Raw genomic sequence first — 8,206 nt, forward strand, 5'->3', positions numbered from 1 at the left:
TACAATAGCCAAAGTAAAGAACTTATATTCGGTTGAGACTACAACCAAAAACTAAGGAGGAATAGGAGTCTTCGATAAAGATTGAATTTGTAACTCGAAGGTTATGATTGAAGGTCCAACAGAGAATAAAGAGTGAATGCAAGTTTGAGCATCACTAGAAGATTATAAGTCCAATAGCTTGATACTTGTTGGGAAAGAAAAATAAGTTATGGTTATTGATTATGATGGAAAACTCACTCGTAAAATCATTATCCAACCCTATTTTGCTGATGATTTGTAACGACCCAATTTTCATGTCCGAAAATTTCATTTTAAAATATTACTTTAGAAAACATTAATAGATAAAAACATTGTTTGATCACACCATAACACATCGCAAACCATGTTTTAAAAAGTCAAACCATACATCCCATCAAAATATCAGAGTACAATCCCAGTGAATCTCGTAAATCCGGAAACCAGAGTGTGTGCATGATGTGCCGCTACCGCGCCGGCTCCTTCCCCTTCGGTGAAGAGGTACCTGAAAACAAAACTGTAAACGTAAGCACAAAGCTTAGTGAGTTCCCCCAACGTACCACATACCATACAAACACATAACATACGTACTGCCAGACTATTCTGGGGTGCCTGATTACCCGGTACGGCCATTCTGGGGTGCCGACCTACCCATACGACTATTCCGGGGTGCCGTCCTACCCGTGTCAAGCCATTCTGGGGTGCTGACTACCCATGTCAAGCCATTCTGGGGTGCTGACTACCCATCGGTCCTAACAACCGATCCTCGGGGACTGGTCCCCTCCTGCTACCTCTATCGCATAACATAACAGGCCAACATACAAACATATCATCACATACTGTCAGACGTTTCTAGGGTATCTGACTACCCTGCGGTCCTAACAACCGAACTCTACTACTATCGCATATAACGTATCATGATAGCATATAACATATTAGGTAATAGCAAACCTAGATGATATCACAAAGACAATCATCTATCATACGTCCCCTACTGGTGGGCCGACATTGTGGCCTTAGATCCACCACTACTGGAAGGTAACTCACCTCAAAGTAGCTGCTGAACTGATCGGGAACTAACTGACTGCTGCTGCTCCGGAAATCCTCCGGCTGTAATTCCCACAACATACTCAATCAAACACTGTTAACTGTCCTTTGGTAAAATGACCATTTTACCCCTGGTCTAGCTCTAAGTCAATGTCAGAGTCAACTTTCAGTTGACCCGACTCGCCGAGTTGGCTCTCCAACTCGTCGAGTCCCTATCAGACGATTGTCCTGAGTCCCTGTTTCTACTCGCCGAGTTAGGCTATGACTCGACGAGTTCATCTTCTAGACTGACGTCTTCATCCTACTCGACGAGTTCATCCTACTCGCCGAGTTGTATGAACAACTCGTCGAGTTCGTCTTCATCCGAAGAACACTTATGCTAAGACTCACCGAGTTGTATGAACAACTCGTCGAGTCTGTTCTTGATCTATGAAGATTGCCTTGGACTCGCCGAGTCAGGGCATTGACTCGCCGAGTCCTATCATGAGTGAGTTCAGCTTCCAACTCACCGAGTCACCCCCTGTAACTCACGGCTCAACTCGATACATCATAAAGGGACCAATTCAGTGACTCGCGACCAGACTCGTCGAGTCACATATACGACTCGCCGAGTCGCAGCCATGCATCCATCAAATACACCGATTTGCTCGATTCCAGTCCATGCCATTCACAGATCTGGGCTTCTAGGACACAAATCACACATAAAGTTTCCAACTTTACGTGTAGATATTCACCAATATGGATTTTAAGGCTCAAAGTGCACCAAAAGAGGTAGATCTAGGGCTTTCATGCAATATGACCCCATAAAGGCATTAGATCCAACCTCCAGGGACTAAATCATGCCTAGATCTAAAGGCTAACAACTTATTACAACCCACAAAGCACAAACAAGCTTGGGGAAAAGCCCAAGAAGGACTCCTATGAAGCTAAAAGAGATTACAAGCTTGAAAACAGAGGGGAAACGAGCTATACCTCATGGAAAACGTTGAGATGACACAAAGATGCCTGGTCTCCTTCTCCTCTTCTTGATCTACTCTTCTTTCTCCTCAAAATCTTCAAGAACACTCCAAAACACTTCAATCTCTCAAGGAAATAAGGGTATAAACGAGGTTGGGAGTTCTGGGGGTGAATGGGGACGAGTTTGGGGCGGAATGAGGGTTTAAATAGGGTGCAAACCCTTGAAATTTAGGGTTTCATCCAGCAGTGGTGACTCGCCGAGTCGCCAACGTAAACGTGTCCTGAGTCTCGTCCCTACTCGGCGAGTCGGACCTATGACTCGCCGAGTCCAAGGCTAAAATAGGGAAATACTCAAATAAAATTTACATACCGGAAACCAGGTGCTACAAATCTCCCCCACTTATTTTAGACTTCGTCCTCGAAGTCTGCTGCTCGATCCTGAAACAGCTCGGGGTAATGCTCCATCATCTCATCCATCGGCTCCCAAGTCCATTCCGAACCCTTGTGGTGCTGCCATTGCACCTTCACTAGTTCTACCCTCTTGTTCCTCAAAGCCTTTGACTTCCTGTCGAGTATTGCGACTGGGCGCTCAATGTAATTCAAGCTGTCATCAACCTGAATATCCTCCAATGGTACTACTGCTGAATCGTCCACCAGGCACTTCCGTAGCTGCGAAACATGGAAAGTGTTGTGGATCTGACTGAGCTCGGCTGGCAGATCCAGCCTATACGCCACCTTGCCCACCCGGGCTACAACCCTGAACGGCCCGATGAATCTTGGGCCCAACTTGCCCCGCTTCCTGAATCGAATGACGCCTTTCCAAGGCGACACTTTCAGGAGAACCATATCCCCGACTTGGAACTCCAAGTCGGATCGACGCTTATCGGCGTAACTTTTCTGCCGACTCTAAGCAGTCTGAAGTCTGCTCCGAACCTGCTGGATCCTCTCTGTCGTCTCTAGCACCACCTCGGTGCTTCCCATGACTCTCTGGCCAACTTCACCCCAACATATCGGGGTTCTGCACCTCCGCGCGTACAACATCTCGAACGGTGGTCGGTCAATACTCGCGTGATAGCTGTTGTTGTAGGAGAACTCAGCCAAGGGAAGATAGGTATCCCAGCTACCACCGAAATCCAACACACACGCTCGCAACATGTCCTACAAAGTCTGGATGGTCCGCTCACTCTGACCATCTGTCTGCGGGTGAAAGGCGGTGCTAAAATGCAATCGAGTGCCCAACTCGTCATGAAACTTCTTCCAAAATCTGGAAGTGAAACGTACATCCCTATCCGAGATCACCGATACCGGCACCCCGTGCCACGCCACGATTTCCCTGATATAGATATCGGCCAACTTCTCGGCCGATATGCTCCCCTGAATCGGAATAAAGTGAGAACTCTTGGTCAGTCGGTCCACGATGACCCAAATCGAATCCACTCCACACGTGGTTCTGGGAAGCTTTGTAATAAAATCCATGGTGATATCTTCCCATTTCCACAGTGGAATGTCCAACGGCTGCATCTTACCATGCGGTCTCTGATGTTCGGCCTTGACCTTCCTGCAGGTCAAGCACCGCTCTACGTACCATGCCACATCCTGCTTCATGCAGGGCCACCAATAGTTCATACGAAGATCCCTATACATCTTCGTCGCCCCGGGATGGATAGAGAATCGGGACTTGTGCGCCTCATCCATCAAAATCTGGCGGACGCCCCCGTGATACGGCACCCACACCCTATGGTGTAGTGTCAATAGACCCCGGCTATCATAATCAAAAGAGGATACCTGACCCACCACGCGCTCGCTCTTCCGATGCTCCTCCTTGATAGCCTCCTGTTGAGCCTCCTGAATTTGCTCCAATAGGGGAGTCACTACGGTCATCCTCAGGCATACGTCCCTGATCGGCGCCGCCTTGCAGCTAAGCGCATCGGTCACCACGTTGGCCTTCCCCGAGTGGTAAAGGATCTCGCAATCATAATCCTTCACCACATCCAACCACCGACGCTGCCTCATGTTCAGATTCGGCTGGTCCATGAGATACCTCAGACTCTTGTGGTCCGTGTAGATGGTACAACGAACCCCGTAGAGGTAATGTCGCCAAATCTTGAGGGCGAAGACCACGGCCCCCAACTCCAAATCGTGTGTCAGGTAGTTCGCCTCGTGGGGCTTGAGCTACCTCGAAGCGTAGGCAATGACATGCCCCCTCTGCATCAGAACTGCGCCCAACCCCGAAATGGATGCATCACAATAAACCACAAAATCCTCTACGCCCTCAGGCAGGGCTAAGATCGGCGCCTCACACAATTTCTGTCTCAACATCTCAAACGCAGCCTGCTGCTCGGGTCCCCACCGAAAGACCACGGCTTTCTTCGTCAGTCGTGTCAGGGGTACGGCTATCTTGGAGAAATCTTGGATAAATCTCCGATAGTAGCCCGCCAATCCTAGGAAACTCCAAATCTCAGATGGAGACTTCGGAACCTCCCATCTCATCACAGCCTCAACCTTGGCCGGATCGACCAGAATCCCGTTCTGGTTGACGAGGTGCCCAAGAAACTGCACCTCGCGCAGCCAGAACTCGCACTTGGAGAACTTGTCATACAAGCTCTCCCTTCTCGGGGTCTCCAACACCTCCCTCAGATGCTCCTCATGCTCCTCCTGGGTTTTGGAATAAACCAGGATGTCATCGATAAAGACTATCACAGACCGATCCAGCATCGGTCTGCAAACGCGGTTCATGAGATCCATGAACGCGGCAGGAGCATTGGTGAGCCCAAACGGCATCACCACAAACTCATAGTGGCCATAACGTGTCCGAAACGCGGTCTTTTGCATATCCTCCTCCCTGACCCTCATCTGATGATAACCCGAACGCAAGTCAATCTTGGAGAACCAAGATGCTCCTTGAAGCTGGTCAAAGAGGTCATCAATCCTCGGGAGTGGGTAACGGTTCTTCACCGTCACCTTATTCAACTCCCAGTAATCTATACACATCCGATGCGACCCGTCCTTCTTCTTCACAAATAGAATCGGGGCTCCCCAAGGCGAACTGCTCGGACGAATAAATCCCTTGTCTAGCAGCTCTTGCAGCTGCGTAGACAACTCCTGCATCTCGGGAGGGGCCAACCGATACGGTGCTTTGGCTATCGGAGCCGCACTGGGAATAAGATCGATCCTGAACTCTACCTGTCGCTCCGGAGGTATCCCAGGTAGTTCCTCCGGGAAAACATCTTCAAAATCTCGAACCACCGGGACCTTGCTCACGATCGCCTTACCCGCCTCCCGAGTATCCATCACATACACGACATATCCCGCGCATCCCTGCTGGAGATAACGCCTAGCCCTCGCTGCTGAACATATAGTGGGTCCACACTGTGGCCGTTCGCCATGAATCACTAACTCTCCCCCGCTTGGGGTCCTGACTCGCACTAGCTGCTGCGCACAATCTATCACTGCCCCATTAGGGCTCAACCAATCCATGCCAATAATCACCTTGTTCCCACGCAATGGAATGGGAACCAAGTCTACCAGGTAACGCTCCTCAAACAGTCGCAGAACGCAATCTCGAAACACCATCGATGCTTGCACCAATCGATCGTCAGCAATCTCTACCTCTAACGGGCAATCTAACTCGCCTGAAGTCTCATGAAACCTCTTGCTAAGCGCAAGAGAAACGAACGATCGGGATGCACCCGAGTCGAACAATACCTGAACTGGGATGCCGTTCACATGGAACGATCCTAATACATATATATAAACACGGAGCACATATCAATATCATAACAACATAAAACATAAGATAGAAGGAAAGAATCATACCCGTCACCACATCGGGCGCGGCATGTGCCTCCTCTGTAGTCAGCTGGAATGCTCGGCTCCTCACCACCGGAGCCTCTGCCTTGCCCTGACGGCCATCCGTGATCCGCAGGGTCGCTGGAGCTGGCGCCTTTACTGGCGCTAAAACTGTCAACATGGGGCAATTGGCCTTCTTATGGACCCTCTGGTTGCAGTGGAAACACAGAAACTCCGATGTCTGAACAACTGTCGCAGGAGCAGTGCAATCCCTGCTGATGTGCCCAAACTTGCCGCACTTGTAGCAGCCTGACGATCCCATCCTGCACGCCCCCTCGTGCGGCCTGTCGCACTTCCTGCAGCGGCTCAATCCTGACTGGCCTTTCGGCCTCCCATCTGATCCCTTGGGCTTCTTCCCCGAAGCCCCTCCTGCCTGTCCCTCCTCAGATTTCCGTTTCCGGATGTGCTCCAAATCTATCTCCCTCTCCCTTGCCCTGGCGATCATAGAGTCCAAGGTAGGGCAAGCCGAAAAGCTAACATGCTCCCGGATGTCAGCTCGAAGCATATCGTGATAACGAGTCCTCCTCATATCCTCGTCACCAGCATACTGGGGCACCAACAAAGCCCTCTCCCGGAACTTGGCGGTGATCTCCGCCACAGTCTCCGTCGTCTGTCTCATATCCAGAAACTCCCTGGCCAGCTGCTGAAGCTCGACAGCTGGCGCAAACTCTGCCCTGAACCTGGTCACAAAGTCCGACCAGGTCATAGCCTCGATAGCTGAGGCTCCCAATGTGTCACCCACTGACTCCCACCAATCCCAGGCTCGGTCTCGTAAACACCCCGCTGCGTATCTCACATTCGACCCCTCGGGGCAGAAGCTAGTCAGCTGTGCAGACTCAATGTCTGCAATCCATCGCCTGGCAGCAATGGGGTCCTTTACCCCATGGAAATCCGGCGCACCACTGCCCCTGAAGTCCTTGAAGGATAGTGTGCGTGACCCCGACTGGCCAGATGCCAAATCGCTCCTGAATGCCCGTAGGCGATCCTCCATCAACTCCATGATCCCTTCCTTGATCGACCCGAAGATAATGGGAGTCGACTCAAGGATGCCCCTGGTGATCTCTGACGCGATGAACTCGCGTAGTCCCTCATCTATCGGCTCGGACCCTGATCCCGAACCTGACCCTTCTCCAGAACCGCCGTCCACCGGCCTCGATCGAAGTACCACCATTCTGCAATACGTCACAACAATCATTAGATATACTGGTGCTCCCTGAGGAATCATAGCTACTTACAAGTTCCCTGGTCTTGTCTTGGCCTTCCTTGGTTCGGGTACGGATCCTCTGCTTTCAGTAGTACGGGCCCATACTACCTTCCACATCTATCCGTACCTTCTTCAAGGACTGCCTCGACCCCACCAGATCCCTTACACTAAGGCTAGTTACTACTATACTCATTCCCGGCTCGCCCTAGGGAAACCTCCGGCTCTACCCGATTCAATCCTCAGCTGCTGCAGGCCTCCTTGTAATGCCAATTAGCCATCACCCGAACACCATCACATGCGGCGAGACTCAGATAATCCTTTGAGTACCCGACTCATCCCTACAACGGTTGGACTCAAACAAGAGCTGCGTGGTAGGATTAAATCCGGTACTCTTAGATTATTCAACTCTGATCACATGTGGTGTGACGTATTCGCCTAATGGCTAATTCCCATTATTCGGAGTCCCACTTAGCACGAAGCAAGCAGCATTCGGACAAGGAAAAACGACTTCAAACAATTCCGCTCTCATAGAGAGGAACTGAACTAGCACACCGTGTTAGCTTATACTACCAGGCAAACCCTAACAGGCTACCCTACCGCTGTCTACACTATACAAGCATGCAATTCACATATAGATAGAACACATAAGGCATCATTCCTAGATCCTTAGCCCTATTCTAGCATGCTGTTCTACAAAAGCTGATAAACATAACATAAACTGGTATGGGTACTTTGGGGAGTACTTACTTGAGCTCGGCCGGTCGCGCACATCACACACACTTTTGTTCTATCTTAAACTCTTTTCTCGTTGTTCGAAATCATTTTCAAAAAAAAAAAGTTCTTTAAATCCCTAGATTTGAGTTCAGACACCCCCGAAGGTGAGTCCGAATCCCTCAAACCAGGGCTCTGATACCAACTTGTAACGACCCAATTTTCATGTCCGAAAATTTCATTTTAAAATATTACTTTAGAAAACATTAATAGATAAAAACATTGTTTGATCACACCATAACACATCGCAAACCATGTTTTAAAAAGTCAAACCATACATCCCATCAAAATATCATAGTACAATCCCAGTGAATCTCGTAAATGCGGAAACCAGAGTGTGTGCATGATGTGTCGCTACCGCGC

Source organism: Lactuca saligna, chromosome 6 (assembly GCF_052625555.1).
Source record: "Lactuca saligna cultivar CGN05327 chromosome 6, ASM5262555v1, whole genome shotgun sequence".
NCBI lineage: Eukaryota > Viridiplantae > Streptophyta > Magnoliopsida > Asterales > Asteraceae > Lactuca > Lactuca saligna.